Here is a 23,358-nt window from a genome sequence, read left to right as displayed (position 1 = left end):
TACTTAGCTGGAAGTTCATGGACAAGAGATATCATTGAATGAATGAATGAGTGAGTGATTTCATGAGTCAGATTGTTCACTCAAAATAGGAAGTGTGCCAAGTTGACCCAGCTGTGCCGTTGTCAGAGTCTTAGAACTACAGAAAGCAATATTGACACTCAGAAGCAAAGTCCAATGTGTCATTTAGCCTAGGGCTCTCAGAGATATTGGATGACTTGCCCACCAGAACTCTGAGCAGTTCAACTGGACCTGGACCCCCAATCTTCTGATTCCCCAGTTCAGTGATTCCTATCCCTTTGAGAATTTGCAATGAAGGGAAAGGAAGATTTGAAGTCTTCTAATGCACCCTTCTCTTTGTACCCATGCTGTTCTAGAAACTAGCCCCAGACTAACCCTTCCCAAAGGCTGTGCATCCAAGGTGGCTCTAAGAGGTCATAAAAAATTTGTATTGAGTTGAATGAGAAAACGAACCCCACTAATAGTCTCTCCCTTACTCTTGACAATCATATCCATGTCAAAGAATTTACTTTCATCTGAAAATGTAAACAGTTTTATAATGAAGGCCTTTTACTACAAAGAGGCCTAGCAGCAAAAACTTTACCCAATATGGATATCCAAAACAGGTAACCAGGTAACCAGTTTCTCCACATTGACTTTTTATGCCTATTAGTGAAGCTAATTTCTTAATAAAATCATTAATAATATCAAGAACTCCTATTGCCACATTATGGCTATGCAATGATATATATTGTCATGCAATGATAGCTGTTCAATGACTCATGAAAGATAATATTTAATGTAATAGATTCATGTAAAATATCGAATACATTAATTTTCTAAAAATACTTTTTTATTTTTTTGGAAAGGCAGATCTATAGAGAGGAGAGACAGAAAGATTTTCTGCCCACCTGATCACTCCCCCACTGGCCTCAACAGCCGAAGCTGAGCTAGGAGCTTCCTCCAGGTCTCCCACACAGATGCAGCGTCCAGAGGTTTTGAGCCCCTCTCTACCGCTTTTCCAGGCCACAAGCAGAGAGCTGGATGAGAAGTGGAGCAGCCGGGACACGAACCGATGCCCATATGGGATCCCAGCAGATACAAGGTAAGAATTTAGCCACTAAGCTATCATACCGGGTCTGCACTACATTAATTTTTTTTGTTTCATATTTGAGATACATTAATTTTAACTAACATATGAGTGCTTTCCATATATCAACCACTAACCAAGGACTGTCTATACATTATTGTAGTTGGTCCCGACAGAGGACTTGTAAAAGACGTACCGCTGTTACCTCTGTTTTATAGATCAGGATCCTGAGGTTCAGAGAGATTAGGTAACTTATTCAATACCCACAAGCAAAGACACTGGAAACTTTAGAAAAAATGTTTTTATTACCCTGTTAGCTTTTATAAATCAGATGTACAACTTTATATATTACATTATTCTGCTTTATAAAGCGATTATTCAAGGTTGGTAGAAATTTGTAGCTTTTTTTTTTCTTTTAGAGGATGAGGCAGCTTTATTAGTGGACACCAGGGCTGCCAGGGGCCCTAGGAGTTGGTGTTGAGGCCACGTTGACAAAGCACCAGTTGTACTGCATCCGCGGTTTGGAGGGGGCCTGTTTGGAGAGGGTCTTCTGTTTGGCTATCTTGGGAGTCTGACCTCGCACTTCCCATATGCAAGCCAGGGAGCCATGGACTTTACCTCCAAGCATGCGTCAGGCCACCCCCAGCGTGCTCAGGGCTTGCACCCAGCTCGGGGCCAGGACAGCCTCATCTTGCAGGGGGCTGCCCGCAGAGCACGACCTGATCCTCCTGAGCAATGCCCTCCAGGGACGCCAGAGGAGCCTGGATCTGGGCCACCGTCTCCTGGCCGGTCCACTCAAGGGTGGGGCACTCCTGCCCAAGGACAAACAGCTGAATACTTAGGCTTTTAAAAAATTTTTTTTAATTTTTCTGAAAGGCAGAGTTAGGGGGAGGGACAGATAGACAGACTGCAAGAGAGGATTTTTCATACACTACTTCACTCCCTAGTTGCCTATAAGGGTCAAAGCCCGGCCGAAGCCAGGAGCTAGCGGCTTCATCCAACTCTCCTGTGTGAGTGACAGGAGTACAGACACTTGCACCATCTTTCACTGCTTTTCCCAGGCCGTTAGCAGAGAACCGGACAAGCAGCATAACAGCCAGAGCATGAACTTACACCCATATGTGACACCGGCATGGCAGGTAGCGGCTTTATCCGCTACACCGCTGTGGAAGGACAACTGGTTGTATCTATGAGCCTAGCTTACAAAACTAAGACAGATACCTCCAGACAAAGGTGTGGGAACAATTGTTGGGATCTATAGAAAGGCTATGGGAACTCCCATAATCAATATGTAAATTCCTCAAACCTTCCTCCCTTATCCCATGTGACCCTGATGATACTAATGAACTTCGGCTATTGACCATCAGGCAGTAGTGCACGTGTTCGCAGGACAGCAAACACTGTAAGACATGCAATATTCTTCAAATGTCCTACAAAGAATAAATATCCACCCATTTGTTTGCTTTGTTTGCTTAAAGGCATGATGAAAGCTTTTTAAAAAAGCATTACTCCCAGGGAAATATCAGATACATCACTAGACTTTGAGAAAGTGGAAAAGAGGGTATCTTATTCTGTTTTCTGCTGCTGCTGCTGTAAATGGACACCACAGCCTGGAAAGTCTACAGAGAAGAGAGGTTTATTTATCTCACAGTTCTGAAGGCTGAGTTCAAGAGCATGACGCTGGCATCTGGTGAGGGCCCGCTGCTTGCATCACAGCATGGCTGAAGTCACCATCTGCAGGCAGAATCATTTCTTAGCTGAGGTTTCTCTTTGTCGTCTCAGAAAATCATTAACGCCGTCCTGAAGTGGGGAGCACTCGGTGCTCTCCTCTCCTCCTAGTGAGCCCAAACCCCACATCACACAAATACCTCTAACCAATTTCTCCTCATTGATTTCTTTTGACTATTAGTGAAGCTACTTTCTTAATAAAATCATTCATAATATGAAGAAATACATTTGCTGTATTTGCCACAGCCGTTGACACCTCCAACATCTGCAACACTAGTTCACATTGCTTTTAGTTTTTCTTAAGATTTATGCTTGTTTATTTATTTGTTTGAAAGGCAGAGCTACAGAGTGAGAGAAAGAGAGACAGGGACATGTCTTAAATTTGTTGGCCAACTCCCCCAAATGACAACAACCAACAGCCGTGTCTAAGTCGGGCTGAAGCCTCCTGTTGGCCTCTCCACATTGCTTTTGTCTAACTTTATTTCTTTCCCTAGAATTTATAACTTATCTCAGTTGTTCGCTTATTAGTTTTCTGCCTGTCCTCTTTCTTCCTGTGGAAGAAATCTGTAAAGTTTTTTACTTCCCAAAATTTGAACCAAGTTTCCAATGTTGGGGAATTTTTCCATTGTCATTGGCAGACATCAATTTTAGGAAAATCAAATTTTTGAAAGTTCCTCATTACAAGGATGTGACACACACAGTTAGACTTTTTTTTTTTTTTAATCACCATATCCCTTTTTTTACATACAGAATAATCTGCTGGGTGCTTAATATCCGACACGTTTCTTACCAGAGAATGGCAGATCTCACAGCACTTTGAGTTAGATCTTCATGCTATATACCATCAACAGAGAGTCCATGTGAGGGCATCAGGGAAAGCATTTGGCCTGTGGCAGTCATCCATATTTATTTACACAGCTGCTCTTCCCCTTGTTCAAGCAGAAGATTGTGGCCCAGAAATCAGAGACGGAAATAAAATTAGCGGGCTTTTTGAAGACCGCTGTGCAGTATCCTGCATCCTGCGCTCCCAGCAGGGATGTGGGATCCAGGCACTTTTCAAAGTCTTCCTTTGTGCTGTGTTGGAGGGACGGGTACAAAGTGAAGAGTGCGGGGAGCTTGGGGCTGTGGGAGAGGTTATTATAAAGTACCCACGTCCTGCTGTGAAGACTGAATGTGTTCCCTCCTTCAGGGCTCTTATCTGGAGCCCTTGGACAGAAAGAGAATTGAGCAGAATGCCTCAACTGTTCCAGGGTCACCTTCAGCCCTTTCCTGGGAAAACTTTAAGCAATAAACACAAATCAGGAGAAAGCTGAAGAATGATTTTTTAAAAAGCCTTTATTTTTCTCAAGTGGGGGGACAAAAAGAAGAAATCGGAGCCAACTTTTCTTCTTAATGAAGTTCTGTGGGCCGCCCAAAATCCAACACAGATGCCGTGATGAGCGTTAACAAGCTCTTCAAGTGGAGGGTGCTTGAACTTGGTGGCACTTACAGAAGGATTTTTAAACTTGAAAAAAAAAAATCATAAAAGCAAAATATACGGAAAGAAAGACCAGGAAAGCTTTTGCAATCGTGACTTGCATTTTTACTTTGGGAGGTTATATAATAAAGCTGATATTTTTTTTCGTCAGTAAATTAAATTAATTTTTCCCTTTCTTTTCCAATACTGATATATACTTAAAATTATTCTTTCTCTTCTTGTGTGCAGCTACCTTGTTGATTGAAAATATCAATGTAAAAATAAGCATTATTTCATTTCAGACCATATGTTTGGGAATAATGCAGTGAAATTCCATGGAGTCATGTATTTCAGAATGGGATGAGATGCAGGAGGAGGAGCCAAAACAGACACACCACCCACAGACACAGGAGCAGGTAGGTTAGAAGGAGCCAGCCAATTCCTGGAAGGAACGGCTTGGCCCACTGCGAGCCTGTTCAAGTGAAACCAAATCACACAGGATAGAGGTAGGAGAAGTAGAGCCTACGTTCTGGACAAGTCTGCTTTGATGTTCGACAAATCAGAAACAGTGTCCTCCAGTTTCAGATGCCACAGCAGTAACTTCATGGATACCCTCAAAGAAATGAAGGAGCTACTAGGTGAAGTGACCCGTGTTTACACGTAGTATAGCATGATTTCAGCTTCAATTAAGTAACATTAAAAAAAAAAAGAGTCCAATAGATCCAGGCCACAGGACTGATGTGAAAAAAAAATGGGGGGAGGGTGATGTTGTTCTGAAGCTAGTACCCCTGGGAAGGCTTAACCCTAACAATCCCAGTTCTAACAGAAAGCAGCTAAATGTTCAGTTGAGGAGCACTTGTCTATAAAATGCTGTGAAAGATTAGTTGTAGATCACTTCAAGAAAGGAAAAAAAGCAAAGGAGAAATGTGTCCTCTTGATTTCTCTTGTGTTTATGTTGGAGCAAGAGAATACACCAAAATAATTAATCTAGGGCATTGGTTGATTAGTTGCCAAGAAAACCTTGGCAAATGGAATAAACTGCTGTAGAACATGAAGGTCTCTTTCTGAGTCTGTTCTGAATAATTCTGTGTATTATGTCTGTTCGAAAAAGCGTGTTCCTGATTGACTCCTGTCAGCATCAAACTCCCAGAAGGAAAAGACTCAGTTCTTTCCCTGTGGAGGATTACTTCCTAAGGTGCCTCTCTCCAAACCCTGACTCACTACTGCCAATCAGGAAGAGGAGCTCCTGCGGCTGGCACCGTGGTGCCACAGGATAAGCCGCCGCTCAGGAAGCCCACATCCCACAGTAGAGTACCTGTTTGAGTCCCAGCTGCTCTGCTTTTGTTCCAGTTTCCTGTCAGTGTGCCTGAGAAAGCAACAGGTTATAACCCATACACTTGTGTCTCTGTCATCCATGTGGAGGCTGAAATGAATCCATTGCTCCTGACCTCAACATTTGGAAAGTGGATTCTTTTTGGCCTAATTCCTTCCTTCTTCTTAAAAGTCAGCAGGCCACAGGAGCCAGTTGAACAACTTCTATACTAAGGAATATTCCTCAGACTACCTCAGACTACGTTTGCCTGTTGTGGAGAGCGGGACTTTGCCCCAAGATGGCGCTTGTTATTGTCTTCTCACGGCACAAAGGCAGTAAACAAGTTTTAGGAAGTTGTAGAGGATTGGTTCAAGGTCTCATGCAGTCTGCATGGTGTGCGCATGATCAGAGTTGTGATTGGTGTGTGTGTGCGTGATCAAGGCTGTGATTGGTGTGTTTGATGCATGGCCAAGCAGCCCTGTTGCAATTGGCTGTTGATAGGGTTTTAACCTAAGTTTGAGAGAGAACAAAGGAAGAAGAACAAAGAGGAGTAGTGGTAGAGTAGTGGTAGTAGTAGTAGTACAAGAGGAAGCCTGTAAATATGCTGTAGTTACTGCCCTTCTGTATTATACTTGGATTTCTTGTTTTGTTATGTTATGTAATTAGTTTGTCCTTCAATAAATCCTCATAAGAGCAAGCACCTGTGTCAGAGCTTCACTCGCTGGACGAGGGATCCCGTTAGCCTGTGGCTGTTGGGGCCAAGGTACAGCAGACCTTCCCAATTCTGTGATTTAATTCATAAGCCTGTCCACAGACCATACTTAACTGCTCTCTCCGCCTTTGTCTCCATTGAAGGTTACTCAAAAGCCTACTTATTTATCTTCTTTTCTCAATGTGTTCGGAGCTTGGACAGAGAAAAGAAATCCTGTATATTGAGTTTCTTGGGGAATTACAACCAAATGCCTAGTTACTACAAACAGTGTGTAGAAGATTGAATGAAAGGATATTTATTGTAGTGGGAAAAGGAATTTGAAATCCATACCTCTTTTTTTTTTCATTACATACATGTTCCATGGACTGTTTGAAGAACTCTCACATTTGGATTTAATGACATATTGGACTATGCCAGCTGATTCTAAAGTCATGTGGAAAACTAAACAAGCAAGAATAACTAGGACAATTGTGAAAAACAAAAGTAAGAACGGAAAGTCTATATTACAAACCTACAATATTTAAAACACTGAGGTTAATGCACTGTATATTCAGGCAGATCAATAAATCAGGGTAGAATGCCCAGAGACAGACCCAAGTGTGTGTGGAAATCTACTAGTGACACAGATGTCATATAAAATAAGTAGAAAAGGGAGGGGGCGGGATGGTAGGTTAGCGGTGAAAGTCTTCAGCTTGCATGCCTGGGATCCCATATGGACACCAGTTCGTGCCCCAGGGGTCTCACTTCCCATCCAGCTCCTTGCTTGTGGCCTGGGAAAGCAGTCAAGGATGGCACAAAGCCTTAGGACCCTGTACCTACATGGGAGATCCAGAAGAAGCTCTTGACTCCTGGCTTTGGATGGGCTCAGTTTTAGACACTGCAGCCAGTTGGGGAGTAAGCTCGTGGATTGAAGCTTTCTCTCTGTGTTTCCTTCTCTCTGTATATCTGACTTTTCAATAAAAATAAACAAATCTTAAAAAAAAAAAGACAGACTCCACTTACAATGTGACCTTCATGAGGGAGAGGATTGTTTTATTCAACAGAGTTTCAGAAATGGCCTCATGCATAATATTATTTCAATCAGTATTTGTTGAATTTGAATAAACTAATACATATCAGAAGCAAATGGGAATGAGCATCTTTCCAAATACAGTTATAGAATGATGTCCAAGATATATTATCAAGATAAAAGCAGAAGAGTGAAAACTGTGGCGTAAGACATTATTGTATGTCATGTTTGTGAGTGTGTACTGTACATCTATTTGCTTAAACATGAATAAAATACCTCTATAAAGATATGGCAGCAACTTATGACGTGACTGCACCGTGAGAAAGAAATGAATAGATTGGATAAGAGTAAAAAACTTTTTTACAACAAAACACTTTGTGGCTTTGAATTTTGAACTATATGAATATATTAACTATTGAATAGTTATTTAAAAACTAAAAGGGCTCACTTTCTTGATTGTGATAATAATGTCATGGGTGTATGTTTATGTCAAAACATAAAATTATACATACGTATAGTTTACATCAACTGTATCGGTAAGTGTGCATGTGGATAGAATAGCGTTGAAACATTTGGCCCCTATTTTAAGAAAACAAGTAGAGAAGCTAGATTCTTACATCACAGCAGACATTTAAAAAGATTCCAATTGGATTAAAGTACTACACGAAAAGCAAAACAAAGCGAAAGCCCTATAAAACTGTCGCAAGGAAATATTGGCAAGTTCAGCATACTTTTCTAACTTTTGGTTGGGAAAGGCCTTTCCAAGAAAAACTCAAAACCTGAAAATCATGGAGAAAAAAAAAAAAACAATAAAAACAGATTCACCACCAAAAAATATAAAACCTCAGACAAGAGCACATACTGTGGATGAAGTTAGTGTCCCGTCCCAGAGAATGGTGTGACGCCCAGAAGAGACACCCACTGGACATGCGGTCATACATACAGGTTACTCTGCCTTCTAAACCATCATCTCCTATCGAAGGCCAATTGCAGACAATTTCAAAGGAAGCCAATTCCTTGGAGTGTGGTTGTGTGTGTGTGTGTGCTTCTTCATCAGGCCAGGGAATTATGAGGATGCAAGCACTGATGAGCATCAATGACATATGGAGCTATGCCAAGTAAATGTAAGACAGTATGAAAATATCTGTGATTTCTAATGGTGACTGAGTTCAGGTACTGCTAAGATAAATATGATTTCGTGCAAGCACTTGAGCCAGCAGTTAATACACCAGTTAAGAATGAAACATCAGGCAGTAGTCTAGCGATGAAAGTTCTTGCCTTGCATGCGCCAGGATCCCATATGGGTGCCAGTTCTAATCCTGGAGGTCCTGCTTCCTATCCAGCTCCCTGCTTGTGGCCTGGGAAAGCAGTCAAGGACGGCCCAAAGCCTTAGGACCCACAAGAAGCTCCTGGGAGACCCACAAGAAGCTCCTGGGAGACCCACAAGAAGCTCCTGGCTCCTGGCTTTGATCAGCTCAGCTCCGGCCATTGCAGCCACTTGGGAAGTGAACCAGTGCATGGATGATCTTTCTGTCTGTATCTCCTTGTCTCTGTAAGTCTGCCTTTCCAATAAAAAAAATAAATAAATCTTTTAAAAAAAAAAGCCTCATCTCACATTGGAGTTGCCTGGGTTCAAAACTGGCTCCAGCTCTTGACTCTAGCTTCCTGCATGTTAGCACATTTCAAAACAGCTGTGATGACTCGAGGGATTATGTTGCCGCCACCCACTCACGTGGGAGACCTTCATTGAGGTCCCATCTCTCAGCCTCAGTGTTGGTCTTGCCCCAGCTAACCTGCTAACCTGTTGAAGGCCTTTGGGGAATGAGTCAGCAGGTTGGAGAGGGATATGAGGGTGTGTGTGTGTGTGTGTGTGTGTGTGTGTGTGTGTGTGTGTGTTGGACCAGCAGATGGGAGAAGTGCATTGGTGACAAAGGGAAAAAAAGTTTTGTTTTTTTTTTAACTAATGCAATTTGCTGCATATATCCATAATCAAACTACTGAACTTCAGCTCAGCATTAATTAAAACAAAGAAGCCATATTCCTATTCAATCTCACAGACCAATGAATTCTATCCATAGACCCTACGGAAGATTCCTCCAGACTCAGGATCAACATTGTCTCAGAGATAACCTCGAAGACAAAGGAAAGCAAAGTGCAAAATGCAAAGTCCAGTTAGTATTGTGGCCCAGCTGAGATTGCTCAAAGTATGAAAAGAATGCTGTGCTCTTCAACTCAAGACAAAGAGACTCCAAAGGACACCTCAGCTGGCAGGCTGGGGATGAAAGGCAACACCCTGATTGTTCATACCTCACACTGGGCCAGAAGGCCCTGGGCAGTACTGATTAGCTGAAGAAAAAAAATAACTTTCATTTTCATTTCATTTGAAAGAGAGAGAGAGAGAGATTATGAGTGATCTTCCATGAGTTGTTCATTTTCCTAATGCCTATAACATCCAGGACTGGATCAGGCAGAAGACGGAAGCCAGGAACCCCACCAGGGTCTCCCATGTGGGTGGCAGGGACCCAAATACTTGATCCATCATCACCTGATCCTTCCCAAGGTATTAACAAGAAAATTGTTGGGAAGTAGAACAGCACCAGGGATTTGAAAGAAGCACTCCACCACGGAACGCAGCACCCCATGCCATGACTTGATCTCACACCTCGCCCTCACTCCCTGAAATTACAGCCTCCTTTGGGAAAGCAATCCCAAGACTGTTCAGAGACGTAATCGTTTTCTCAGCAGGTATGTAATCCTGGAAAGATTTAGAATTTCAGAGATGAAGTTGAAATCAAACCCCCTGGTATTCTAGCCTTGCGTTACATTTAGAAAGTATCTGAGACTCTTGTATTTAAAAGTCTTGCAGAATTTATTTTGGAGATTAGGCACTAATTCTGCCTTTTCCTCCCTTGTCTGTCACCTTCTTGGTCTCCCCATCTTCTCCATCTGTAGACACTGGAGAGCTCACAAGGCCTACTGCTAGGTTATCTGTTCTCTAGCTACGCTCACGCTGTTCAGATGCTGATAAAACCCTGTGTCTGCTCTGCCTTCCTTCTCCTGTATCTAACTCCCTATAGACCTCCTTAGAGGACAGTGGTGCAACATTGCCACTTGAATGTCTCAAATTTTGGTTTCCTGTCCTGACCACACCCCAGACAAGTCTACTCCGTGCCTTTCCCCTAACCAGTAAATTCCTACATTGCTTTGCATTCCTTCAGTTACTGAGGGAGCTGATAAATGCTTAGAAAAAAATTGGCTACCAATATTCAACTGATACAGAAAGACAGATTTAGTTAGATGTCATTCCGGCTTTTGTAATGCTCTTTGGTATCTGAACATGTATAATGTTTAGCAAAATAGCTTTTTTAAAAATTAAAGACTTATTATTTTTTTAAAAGATGTATTTATTTTTATTGGAAAGGCAGATATACAGAGAGAAGGAGATACAGAGAGAAAGCTCTTCTGTCCACTGGTTCTTTCCCCAAGTAGCCACAATGGTCGTTGCTGAGCTGATCTGAAGTCGAGCCAGGAGCTTCTTGTGGGTCTCCCACATGGGTACAGGGTCCAAAGCCTTTGAGCCATGCTCTACTGCTTTCCCAGGCCACAGGCAGGGAGCTGGATGGGAAGTGGAGCAGCTGGGATACAAACTGGCATCCATATAGGATCCCAGTGCATGCACAGCAAGAACTTTGGCAACTAGGCTACAATGTCGAGCTCACAAAGTAGCTTTAACACTTTAAACATTATTTTCATCTTTCATTGCCCTTTTATACCCTGCATTTAACTTTCTATAAAATCCCAACAGCTGTTCTTTCAAACAATATTCCCAAATTGTGCCACCGCCTCTGCAGCCAGCCAGCTCAATCCAAACCACCATAATCACCATAATCTGGGGCATTTTCAGGAGCCTCCCAACCAGTCTCTTCACCTACTGACCATTCTCTTCAGATTTAACCTTTTAAAAGATCCCTTTTACTCTGCATTCATCCCTACAATGGTTTTCTATCTGAATGTGTCAAAATCCTTTCCTAAAGTTTTCAGCATTTTGATTGTTTAAGGTCTGTCTCCCCTACTAGAATGTAAGCTTCATGCAAATGGATACCTCTTTTCTGTGCATCACATCATCCATAACATCGTAAATACTGCTGGGCACAGAGTGTTCGGTACGTATTTGTTGCCCAAACAGAAACAAACTAGTACTTTCCCCATAGCAGTGAGGCCACTGTTTGGGATGCCTGCACCTCTGGTCACAGTGCCTGGTTTGAACACCAAGCTGTACTCCCAATTCTACTTTCCTTCTAATGTGCATTCTAGAAAAAGTGGGTGAGAGTTGCCATGCTTGGGTTCTGGCACTCACATAAGAAAGCCTGATGGAATTTCAGGCTCCTGGCATTTGCCTGCCCCAGCTCCAGCTGTTGCAGGCATTTGGGGATGATTTGCGCTCTCTCTCTCTCTCTCTCTCTCTCTCTCACACACACACACACACACACACACACGCAACACCAGTTTCAATTGATACAGACAGGTGCATTTTGAAATCACTAGGTAGTTCCTAGGGACTCAAGACACGCCTAAAGCAAGAGCCTGCTTCCATGCTGCCCAGTAGCTTGAAGGATTGACATTTCATCAAAAAGACTTCATTTGAAAGGGTCAACAAGGAATTGATGAGTTCTCCCTGGCTAGGAGCTCAGGTTCTAGAGATTTGTGATGAGAGAGTGTGAGAGAGGGTGTGTGTGTGTAGCTGGGAAGTCCAGACATTCCTGATAGATAAAAGTAGTGCCAGCGAGGCAGCCCCATTGAGCAGGGGCAGGGCCAGCTATGGAAGGAGTCGGATTTGCTGGCTGCTGACCACTACAAAAAGTTTTCAGTAAAAGATTGATGCAATGGAGAGTCAAACTGGAGTAAATTTACCTTCCCCCTCCCCCCTGCAGGCCTCCTTTCACCTGCTTCCACTCACTCCCACACAATTTTAAACAGGAGGCAATCCCCAGCTGGGATTAGATTGATAGCGCATTTTAATCACGAAATGGCTCCATAACAATAGGCTTCACCTGGTGGTTTCAAGTTTCTGGAAGGATTTAAAAGCGGAACCTGGAGGAGCACGTTCTTTGTCCTGCTGGTTTGGGTGGAGGAAGGTATCAGTTCTAGCAGCCGTCTAGAAAGACGACTCCAGCACTGCATCCAGAACCGGAGAGGTGAGTTCTGTTTTCAACAGTACGTTGGAAAAGCAGAACAGACATTTGAAATGGAATTCCCATGGAAAGTGTAGTAAAGTTAGTTGCTATCTTCTATGTCTTGTGCAATTGCTTTGCTTTCTAGACTTCTCTGTGTGCCTTGGTGAATCCATCGTCATCACAGCAGGTTTAAAGTTAACAGGAAAAACCGGGTTTTGAACCGAGCAATGATGGGAGTGTTGGGGCTCCCTCATTCTGTTAATAAACATCTTAGTGTATGGAAGGGAGCCAGCCACCAGGGAGTCACTCCCAGTGTCGTGTTACACTTGGATTTACTCCTTTTAGCTAGTTCTCCAAATTGGTGTTACGGCTATCATGACCAAAAAAAAAAAAAAAAAAAAAAAAAAAGCTAGATAACCATTCCACAGACTGCACTTAACACAAGCCGAGCTTTGATTTTGGAAGTTGCTCCAGATCTTTTCCCCCTAACCTAAAAAATGCTGTGACTGTTGTCGAGGAAGCAGTCTCTGTGCTGTTGATTCTTCCCTCTCCTTGACGTGAACAACTATGGCCTGCACTTGGGCATCACTGCTTTTCTGAGCTCACCCTCTCCCCCTCTTCTCTCCTGGACTGCCTCTCTTAGCTCTCCCTCACACTGGAAAAAAGTCCTCATCTTTGCAGTTCTTCCAGAAACTCTGCCTCTTCCACGGGACCCATCCCTCTCTCCGGTCGGCCTCGGGAACTTCTGGTTAATCTACCTCGGGAGGTCTCGCTCTGTCCTATTATTCACGGTGCCTATTTTTCCTACCTCGTGGTGAGATCCTTGTTGTAAGCCTGTCCCACTTTACTTCCACTGTCTTCAAATATAGTAGAAGCTCGCTGAATTCTTAAGCTGCTGTTTTCCTTAGGAGTGTCAGTTGCCACGAAGCAGCACTGGTGGTACCTGGGCGCTGACCGCAGGAGGAGTGGCGTGAAATGCCACTCCAATGGCTTTAGCCAGCTCAGGAGCGTGGCACCTGAAGTCTCAGAGTCTGTCTCACTTCATTGGTTGTGCGGGGCTACCAGAACCTAGTGACTGTGGTTACTGTGACTAGTAAATGCAGCAAATACAAATTGCTTGGAATTGCGCCTAACACAGAGAAGACTTGGGGGTTGCTATTTTCGTTATTATCGTTCTCGCCGTTAGCATTGAGTCTGAGCAGAGGCCAAAATACTCCTACCATGTGTTCCTCTGTTGAAATAAATTGGGAGCATGGTGGCCAGAAACAGGCTTTCCCTGGCCCTGCCAATTCTCTCCTCTTCCCAGGACTCCTCCATAAAGAGCAATCACTTTAACACAGTGCTCTCTAATGAGAATGTTTCCTGAGGCAAGTGTTGAGGTGCAGCTTAGGCTGACTGTATTCCATATTTGCCTGTTCAAATCTCAGCTCTGTCGCTTCTGATCCAGCTTCTTGCTACTTCATCCTGGAAGGCAGAAAAGAATGGCTCAAGTATGTGGGTCCCTGCCCCTATGGGGGAGACCTGATGGAGTTCTAGATTCCTGGCTCTGGCCTAGACCAGCCCCAGCTGTGTGGGCATTTGGGGAATGAGCTTATGGTGAGGATCAAGAGCCCTGGCTGGGCTTGGACCACCAGCTAGACCTAGTCCAGGTTCTTGTCTTGCCACGTATGAGAAACAGGAGCCATAGGTTGATGTGAATAGAAGAGCAGGATTTATTGAAAGGCAAGGAAAAAACCTCAACGTAAGGGCTGGGTTAATCCTTTTATGGGGTAGGCGTGGTGCTAACTAAGGCACAGGCTCTTACTGAGGATCTGAAGGAGACAGGATTTGGGGTGGGTAGATTGCAAGATTAAGAGTGACTGCTGTGTCTTCAGCCATGTTGACCAGGGCCGGGAGGTGATAGGATTTGGGCAACAGACATGTCTTGTCTGTTGATAGTCAGCCCCTTACCCTTTCCTGACTCCCTGGCTATTTCTCCATAAGTCTTTTTAATAAATACAGATATACAGGTAAGCAGAAAAAATATTATCTAATTACTTTAAAAATACAGAAAGGAGTTAAATATATTAAAATTCATTTGACCTTATCTAAAATATTATAATAACCAATACTAACCAGTTATTAGACATTCTAATTGGTGAAACTAAGTTTCAAAAATCCAATGTATATTTTAAACAGATCCATTCCTGTTGTACTGCAGTACTCATTGCCTACATGTAGCTAATGGCTGCCACACTGGGCAGTGCAGCTTTAGAACTTTGGCTTTTGAGCCATGTCATACATGAATCCTGTGATCCCAGGCTTTCTCCGAGTGCTGGTGTGGTTAAAGGACAATGCATTCCTCTGAAAAATGATTAGGGCCAGGGACACTAATACTAGGTTCTGATCTCAACTCTGCCATTCACTGGGAACAAACCATTTCATTTGTCCATTTCATTTCCCAAGTCTGTCCTGGAGCTCAGCTTGGTCACAGGGTCATAAGACATAGGACCATCCTCTCAATCTAATCGCTTGAAATCCTGAGGGTCCCCTCCTACCCCCTCATCCTGTGATTGGATTTACTAAAACTAACCATAACTATAACTCGTTGCCATCTCACTACTTTGGTGCTCTCTGTCCTCTTGCCAGTTTGAGTGGTTTGTTCTGAGAACATGAATACTACAATCTTTAATGTTTATTTTTATTGCAAAGTCAGATATACAGAGAGGAGGAGAGACAGAGAAGAAGATCTTCCCTCTGATTCATTCCCCGAGTGATCGCAGTGACAGAGCTGTGCTGATCCAAAGCCAGGAGCCAGAAACTTCCTCCAAGCTTCCCATGCAGCTGCGGGATCCCAAGGCTTTGGGCCATCCTTGACTGCTTTCCCAGATCACAAGTAGGGAGCTGGATGGGAAATGGGGCTGCCAGGATTAGAACTGGCACTCATATCTGATTCAAGGCAAGGACTTTAGCTGCTAGGCCATCGTGCTGGGCCCAAAGTCATTTTTTTTAAAGATTTATTCATTTTATTACAGCCAGATATACACAGAGGAGAGACAGAGGAATATCTTCCGTCCAATGACTCACTCCCCAAGTGAGCCATAACGGGCAGATGCGCGCTGATCCAAAGCCGGGAACCTGGAACTTCCTCCGGGTCTCCCACGCGGGTGCAGTGTCCCAATGCAATGGGCTGTCCTCCACTGCTTTCCCAGGCCACAAGCAGGGAGCCGGATGGGAAGTGGAGCTGCCTGGATTAGAACCGGCGCCCATATGGGATCCCGGGGCGTTCAAGGTGAGGACTTTAGCCGCTAGGCCACACCGCCGGGCCCCGAAGTCATTTTTATATTTGGCCTTGGCAACTTAGAATATGCTATGGCCTAGATGCTGAGCCGGTGCCTTACATAAGGGGGATGGAGAGGGGAAGGTAGAAGGCAGAGGAAAAAGAAAGAAAAAAAATTTAAAGGAAGAAAAAGCAGAGGAAGCATGAAGAATGGCTGTGGGCTCTGTACACCCACTTCAGGCTCCTAACTGCCATATTTGTTTCATCATGGAAACTCATTGGTATAAAGGGTTAAATAGTGTGAAACTCAGGTTTCCTTTCATTTTGATGGGAAGACCTCCTACGGTGTCATCCCAAACTTACATAGCCTGGGTCTCCTGATCTGTGTTTTTTTCTCTAATGCTATAAAACATCTCCTGGTTTCACCTGTTCAATCTAAGAGACTTTGAAAAGTTCATTGGTCTTTGTGTAGCCCCTCATAGAAACACACGTGAGGCCCACTGGTAGGAGCAAGCTGGTTAGCCCCATCGGTTTTACTTCAGCAAATATGATGCTCTCTTCTGAGGTGCAGCTGGGTGAGGTGGGAGGCTGGCCTTTGCCTTCGCTCCAGCCCTGCGTGAAGGTCTCTGAGTGATAGCATTTCCACTGCTGTGGCCAGGGAAGCAGGACTGTTAACCATTCTGAATGCTTCCTGCTCTGGTCTTTCAGCCTGGAATCCATCCATAAACACGGCGTTAGCAGAAGATGGACTTCAGGGAACACTAGTCTTGAATGTATGCTTTAGCATGTAAACTAAACACCCTGGCCTTACCCCCGCATGACTGTAACAGCACCCGATGACCCAAAGTTATTTCAGCTGCTAGGATTGATTTGTGCCGAAAGTCCAGACAGTTTCCATCGTTCACCCTGTTTTCTCAACTCCAAGCTGCATTTTCTGTTGCTCGCAAAATTTGCATATTTTCTCAGTGCCCGTTTCTGACTCACAATAAACAATGCCCAAACCTCCTGCCAAAAAAATGTCCAAATGCGAAATAGTTGCTATAATAGTCGTTTTTGTGATGGCAACTTTGGGCTGTGTGCTTTTAAATTATAATTACTTTTTTTTTTCTTAGAAAAGATGTGTATCTGTCTTGATTGCTGTAATTATGATTCTATACCAGTAAACAGTTATAAAAGATTCATGTCATCATGGTACTTCATAAAACCCTTACCCTTCAATAAGCTTCCTTTGGGGACTGTATTATGTTTGTGTTTAATCTGAGGCAGGGAAACCTAATGAGAAACCATTAATCATTGAGTGTATATAAAAATTGTGTCCTTAGCTAAATAGACCAAAATGAATACAGCAAGCCCATTATTGGCGTGACATAATGAAAACGACTGGAGAAAAATAATCTAGTCCAACCTAATTTTATGGATGACATTGAGAATTAGGAGGGGAGGGAGCATGTGGTTTAGTGACTGCAAACACTAACACTACAAGTTCAAGGATGTCAATTTTAAACCTGAACTAGGCTCTAAGGAATTACCGCACAAGCACTTGAATTCCTTTTTCATTCCTGGTTCCCAACTCAGATGTGTTGGAAGTCTGTGACTGGAAAAGGTGCCAGGGGCCTGAACAGTTTCTGTGAACCACTCTGAGTAGCCTCCCCGCCCCCCCCCCCACCATCTTCCTACCCAGCCATTCCCTTAGGGTAGCCCTGCTGGGATCTGGTTTGTATTTGATCAAAAAGGATCTTTAGTTTTTCAAGTCTCAGAATTACAGGTGGATTGATGAGCTCTTCTGTGTCTAGGAGCACATTGTATCCATTTATCCAGCTCCCGGACAAAGCACTTTCTGTTTGGCTCCTGTCTTTGCAGCCTTTATCACTGCCCACCTGGCTTCCAGTCTGCAGAGGGAGAACCACAGTACAGAGTGGTAATGACTGGAAACTTAACACTCACGTGAGCTTTGGGAGCACCTGGAAGGGCCATCAGCCCTGTTGAGTCTGGAGAGTGGGAGGGCTTTGCTGCTAATGTCCCCAAGGAGGTAGCATGTAGTAGGCCTTCTTTTAATGTTCCTTACACTCTTTCCTGTGTGTCTATAATAAAAGCTACTAGGGGTCACTTTTGGAAACTGAAAAAAAAAAAAAAAGATAAAGTACAAAGAGGTTTTAAGAACTGTGGTCCTGGGAAAATAGCATAATCCCTACAAATCTTTGTAAACATCTGGTTATAGAGGAACAGTAACAATAGATTGTACCTCAAATCATTATGCTGAAGATTGACTCAGACAATGTGCATAAAAGTACTTATAAATCAATGAAGGCTCATAAAGTGTAGGCTGCTGTTGCTGCTAATACTCAGCTAAAGTCCTATAACATACAGGATCCCTCTCCAGTAAGCCTGTTCCTACAGAGGTTTGGCTAATGTTGAGCAATGAAGGGAAATGTTATAATAATTATCAATAACAACTCAATATTGATGGAATCAATATTAAGTCTTCATTACAAAGCAGACCCTCTTTAGTATGGGGGAACTGTCTTAGTTTTCAACGATGCTGTTATGTACAACTCTTAGCTAATTTGTAATTAAAAATTGTTGGTGTAACATAAGGGTCTCCCTGTCTTCCCCATTATGTTGGTTTACTAGGCCTCCACCCTTGCTCAGATCTCTTAACCCATCAAAGGTCAAAACGCATCTGGAGGTTTGATGTTAATTACAGTGTGTCAGGCAGGCCAAGAGTTCTGGTAAGATTGTACTGTAAGGATGTGGCCATCAAGCCACTATTGTGTTGTGGACAAAACTGCCACAGGTGACATCCCATACGGGCATGGTTGGAGTCTTAGCTACTCCACTTCTGATCCAGCTCCCTGCAAATGGCCTGGGAAAAGCAACAGAAGGTGGCCCTAGTGTTTGGTTACCTGTCTCCCACAAGGGAGCCGCACAGGAAGCTCCCGCTTTCAGTTTGATCCAGCACTGGCTGTTGCAGCTACCCAGGGAGTGGCCCTGTGAGTGGACAATTTTCTCTTTCTCTTTCTCTTGAAGGGCGTTAATACTATGAGTCACTGTATTTTCTCAATGCAATCGGTTTTTAATGTGAATGGGCACTCTCCCACTTTGTTAATGCTGCACCTCCTAACTCTTCTTATAGAAAATGTTCTTACTCCATCTAAAATTTAACTCTTATGTTTACATTCTGAGATTCCCCATAGCCTAGGAGTAAAGTTCAAGGTCTTCAATTTGATGTCTGGAAGTCTGCTCATCTATTCTCTAACAGGAATTCGAATCCCCTCTCTGTTGTGTTGTGCTGTGTCTGCTACCTAGGGCATCATGCTGGGCATCAGATACAGTGGGGAACTGGGCACAGTGTCAAGCTGTTCTTGGTCTTACGGGCAGGCTAATGGAAAAAGGGGCCTGAGCATACAGCTTCCGTGAACTCTGAGGCCCTACTTTGGCCAACTGTATGATAATTACAGATGTATGTTTTGGAGGTCCTTGAGGAAAAGGACTGTTTGAAGTATGGTTGGTTGCTCCACATTTGTTGAATAGCCAAAAAGTGAATGAATCTGATAAGGGTGAACTATTGTTCACTTATATAGTTGATTTCTCTGTCTAAATAGAAACTAAAAAGCCAGTCAAACATCTAAATTAACCAGAACACACCACAGGTTTTTGTTGTTACTACTTACACTTGTATTGGAGAAAAATTTTAAAGGCTGGAATTTGACTGTCTTGCTCTGTATTCAGATCACCAGTTGCTTATCACCACAATCTCTCATACTTGAATGAACAGAAGTGTTCCTCTGGAGAATAAGCTTCGTCCGTAGTTTCTTATCATACTGGCACTTTTATCCCCAAAGAAGGAAATTTCCCTAGGACACAACATGGCAGATGAATCTTGACATGTTTCAAAAGGGATGATATTGCTGTCTATCTGTTGGCATTTTTGCCATTCCAAGGAGTCAGCATTACTAGGGTTTCCTAACTCTTGTGTCCTTGCTCCGAGGAGTTGTAAGTGAAACAAGCGTACAGAGGCTAGTCTATAATTTATAGATCTCTCGTTTATGTAGCGTTTCTATGAAGGAAAGAACTTGTAAAGCTCCAAAGGCCTTGCCTATAAAGTAGCGGGGGGGGGGGGGGAAGGTACAAATCTGAGTAAATCCAGGTTGCCTCTGGGCATTATTGTAATAACTTTCCAGAAGGAGAAAATGGTACTTAAAATAAGTAATTCACAATTATTTCTTCCAGACTAAAACTTGTAATTTGGATGAACTCTGAACTGAGACCCTTTTTGCATCTCATTTTCTCCTTAGGTTTTATTGCATCCAACAAAACTCTCAGTGGTGAGTTATTTCCCAGGAACACCAGACCTCCATAATGTCTGACAGACTGAAATGACAAAATGGTTTTCAACCAAACTTTAGACTAGGAAAGAAAGAAAAAGCTGGACCGGAGTCTTGTCATCTCTAGGCTAACCCAAGTGTGGCTCTCCAGCTCTTTTTTCTTGTCTCTGGGAAAAAGCAGGAACAAAGCAGAAAGTCCGTTCGGCTTGAAAATTTCACTTAGTCATCTGATTTTTTCTTTCCATTTTCCTTGAAATGCAAGCCATTTCCACCAGAAACCTGAATAAATTAGTCCTAACCCCCTAAGCCTACTCAGGTAGGGCCTGGTATAGTGAACAAAATCCCTTTTTTCCAAAAGAGTCACTGTGTTGAAAAATGAGATCTGCTCCATACACTTAGACCGGAGGCACCGACATAAAAGCAAATTTTGTTTTAATCCAGGTGTTTGAAAAGCATTTTATCCCACACCTTAATATGATGCCTTCCATTTGTGAAGAGTTGTTTAATGTTTACTATGTGCCTGGCATTGGACAGGTTCTCGGCCTCAAAGAAATTGCAACTTAGTTGAGAAGCCAAAACTTGGTATAAAAGAGGGACATTGAAGTATAATACACAGTATAACTGTTAAGACATGTGATACAGACACTATTAATTTAGGAAAACAGAAAGGAAGATCACCAAAGGCTATGGTTGTCAAGAGCGTACATTTTTGGCACTTAAAAATCATTCTAGGACCTGGCACGATAGCCTAGCAGCTAAAGTCCTCGTTGTGCATCCATATGGGCTCCGGTTCTAATCCCGGCAGCCCCACTTCCCATCCAGCTCCCTGCTTGTGGCCTAGGAAAGCACTTGAGGATGGCCTAAAGCCTTGAGACCCTGCACCTGCGTGGGAGACCTGGAAGAGGCTCTGGGCTCCTAGCTTCAGCTTGGCGCATCTCTGGCCATTGTGGCCACTTGGGAAGTGAATCAGTAGACTGACGATCTTTCTCTCTGCCTCCCCTTCACTCTATCTGCCTTTCCAATAAAAATAAATCTTTTAAAAGATCATTCCAAAGTTACAGTGGCTACTAATTTTTAAGTTATTTTAAGGTATTTAGATGATTCATCATTGCTTTCCAATTTAGCTGATGGGAAATAGCTGAACCTGACCAGAGGCTTCCTTATAACACATCTGCCTGTGCTAATGAGAGGGAAACGACCCACTTTCCGGTTGGATGACCGGATAACGGGCGTAAGAACTGGGTGGACTTTGCACCAGGGCTCTGCAGTTGGGTGAACAAGAATGCAGAACTCTGATTTTTTTGGGTGAATTTTGTTTTCTAATCGACTTGTGTTTGTGCTAAAATGTTTTACATTTTAGGGGTGAGTTGGGCACAAAAGTGTTAAATATCTTCTCAATCGTTTTTCCCTTGGAAAACAATAAACTGAAGTATCTGTTATATTCTAGAGGCCAAGAGAATTTTCTGATTGCTATAAATGGAGGGATGGAGAGGGGAGGAAAAGGGGGGATTTTAGCTTTGTTTGATAATGAGGCACCTGGCAGCAACCTATCTTTTGAGATCCTGAATTTTCTAATGTGCATTGGCACTCAGTCTTAACATATACTTTTTCTTTTGGCAGAAATCCTGGTGTTTTTGTCTTTCAGTGTCTGTAAGGCATGCGATCGGAGCTAAATTAGATTTGTTGGAATGGATTTTTAAATACTATAATATAGCATGTCTCAGCTTGTGTTTTGAGTGACTCTAGGAAGGTTTGTAGAATTTTGTTAAGCATTTTTCTCTCTGTTATATCACATTCGGGGTCTTCCCAAGAAATGTCAGCTATTTCCCAATTCAAAATCGAAAGACTTATTTTCATTAGCAGTGGTTCAGCCAGGCGAAAGGGAAGAAACCTGCAATAATGTGCAGTGATTAAACTTGGCCTTAGAAAAGTCTTTGAAATGTTCTAATCTAGACGCTTGCTGAGTTTGTGTGTGTGTGTGTGTGTGTGTGTGAGTTCGCGCGCGCGCTCCTTATTTTGCAATTCTTCCTGGTCCCGGTTTTGCATTTCTAATGGAAGCGAGCTGACAAAGGGTGAAAGCAGTTGAAGGAGTAAAACAAAGCTAGCAAGCCCGTTTCGGTTGTGCCAAGATTAATCAATATTCCAGAAACCTCAGGGTTCTCCCTCTTTCCCCGGTGCTGTTTTCATTCCTCCACTCCCCCTCTGCCGGCCGCAGGCTCCTCCCCTTTTCTTAAGTTGCCTGATAGTAACTTGCAGTTTGAGAGCACATGAGTGTTGTCAGGGCTAGCCCGCGTGGCTCGCTGCGCTTTAGGGCTCCGTGGTACCTGCTGGGGAATTCACCTTGTCATTGCCTGGGAAGTTTCCCACCCGTTTCAACCTCAGAAGAGGTAAGTGGAGCGTCCCGTGCTGTGGGACTTCAGTTCTCGTCCTATTTCCCCGCCGAGGTTCCCCAGCAGAGGAGGAGCAGGAGTAAAAGCTAGCCATTTTGGTAAAGTCGGCTTAGTAATTTCTCATAGTGAGCGTGTGGTGTCTGTGTGCCGGATCCTCTCGAAATTGGGAGTTGAGTCATGTTCGGAGTGCGTATTGGGAGTAGCTTGTGGTTTAGTGATATGGAGAAGAATCAAGATTGAGCCTGCTTGCTGAAAAGTGGCTGATAAAGGGAATCAGAGCTATCAGGGGGAAAGTTTGGTCGCTCCCTTCTCCCCCTACATTTCTGCGCTTCTAAGCTTTTAATCTGGTGTGAAGTCTTAAACAAGTTGGAGGGCTTATTATCACTGATCCCCAACCTGCAATTTTATTTAAATGTCAAACTGGTGAAGAGAATATTTTTTTCCTTCACCTTTGGACTTGTCAAAAGCTGTGAGGAGTCCCTGGGTTTCCAGTTACCTCCCCCCACAGTCACACACGCTGGCTGCTTGTGTTGCCAGAGACTTTCACAGGCATGGCTGATTTTCACTGCAATTGATCACGGCAAAGACTGGATTGAGAAAACTTGCAAAGCAGCAGAAAGAATCCCTTGGGTTTTCAGAACCACTGATTTCCACCCAGGGCAAAGATCTACTTAATTGTGTCTGAATACCCTAAGATGCTTTGACGAAACCAGAAACCACACGCTGTAATGTTTGGAATGAAAATTGGGTTCATCTCCTTATCTGTTCTAGAAATCATCCCAAATTTTAGAATACTTAGAAGTCCATGAAAGCTCCTCCGAAGACTCAAGTGTGTTTGCCGCAGAGACAAATACTACTTTCTACTTACACTTGTGATAAAAATGAAAATGAATTGCAAAGAGACAC

General features: G+C 43.3%; 1 protein-coding gene across 1 annotated transcript in view; it reads left to right on the top strand.

Annotated features, from left to right (window-relative positions):
* The first annotated feature begins 22,303 nt into the window (after window positions 1-22,303).
* The window catches only part of SLC1A3 (solute carrier family 1 member 3), an 80,666-nt gene continuing 79,611 nt past the window's right edge, over window positions 22,304-23,358 (top strand). Inside the window, exon 1 of the mRNA XM_004583651.4 lies at window positions 22,304-22,449. The gene's annotated coding sequence lies outside the window, so the exon portion shown is untranslated. The remainder of the gene's footprint in view (window positions 22,450-23,358) is intronic.

Source organism: Ochotona princeps, chromosome 23 (assembly GCF_030435755.1).
Source record: "Ochotona princeps isolate mOchPri1 chromosome 23, mOchPri1.hap1, whole genome shotgun sequence".
NCBI classification, from domain to species: Eukaryota; Metazoa; Chordata; class Mammalia; order Lagomorpha; family Ochotonidae; genus Ochotona; species Ochotona princeps.
The sequence above is the reverse complement of the archived record's forward strand: the minus strand, read 5'-3'. Positions and strand labels throughout refer to the sequence as shown.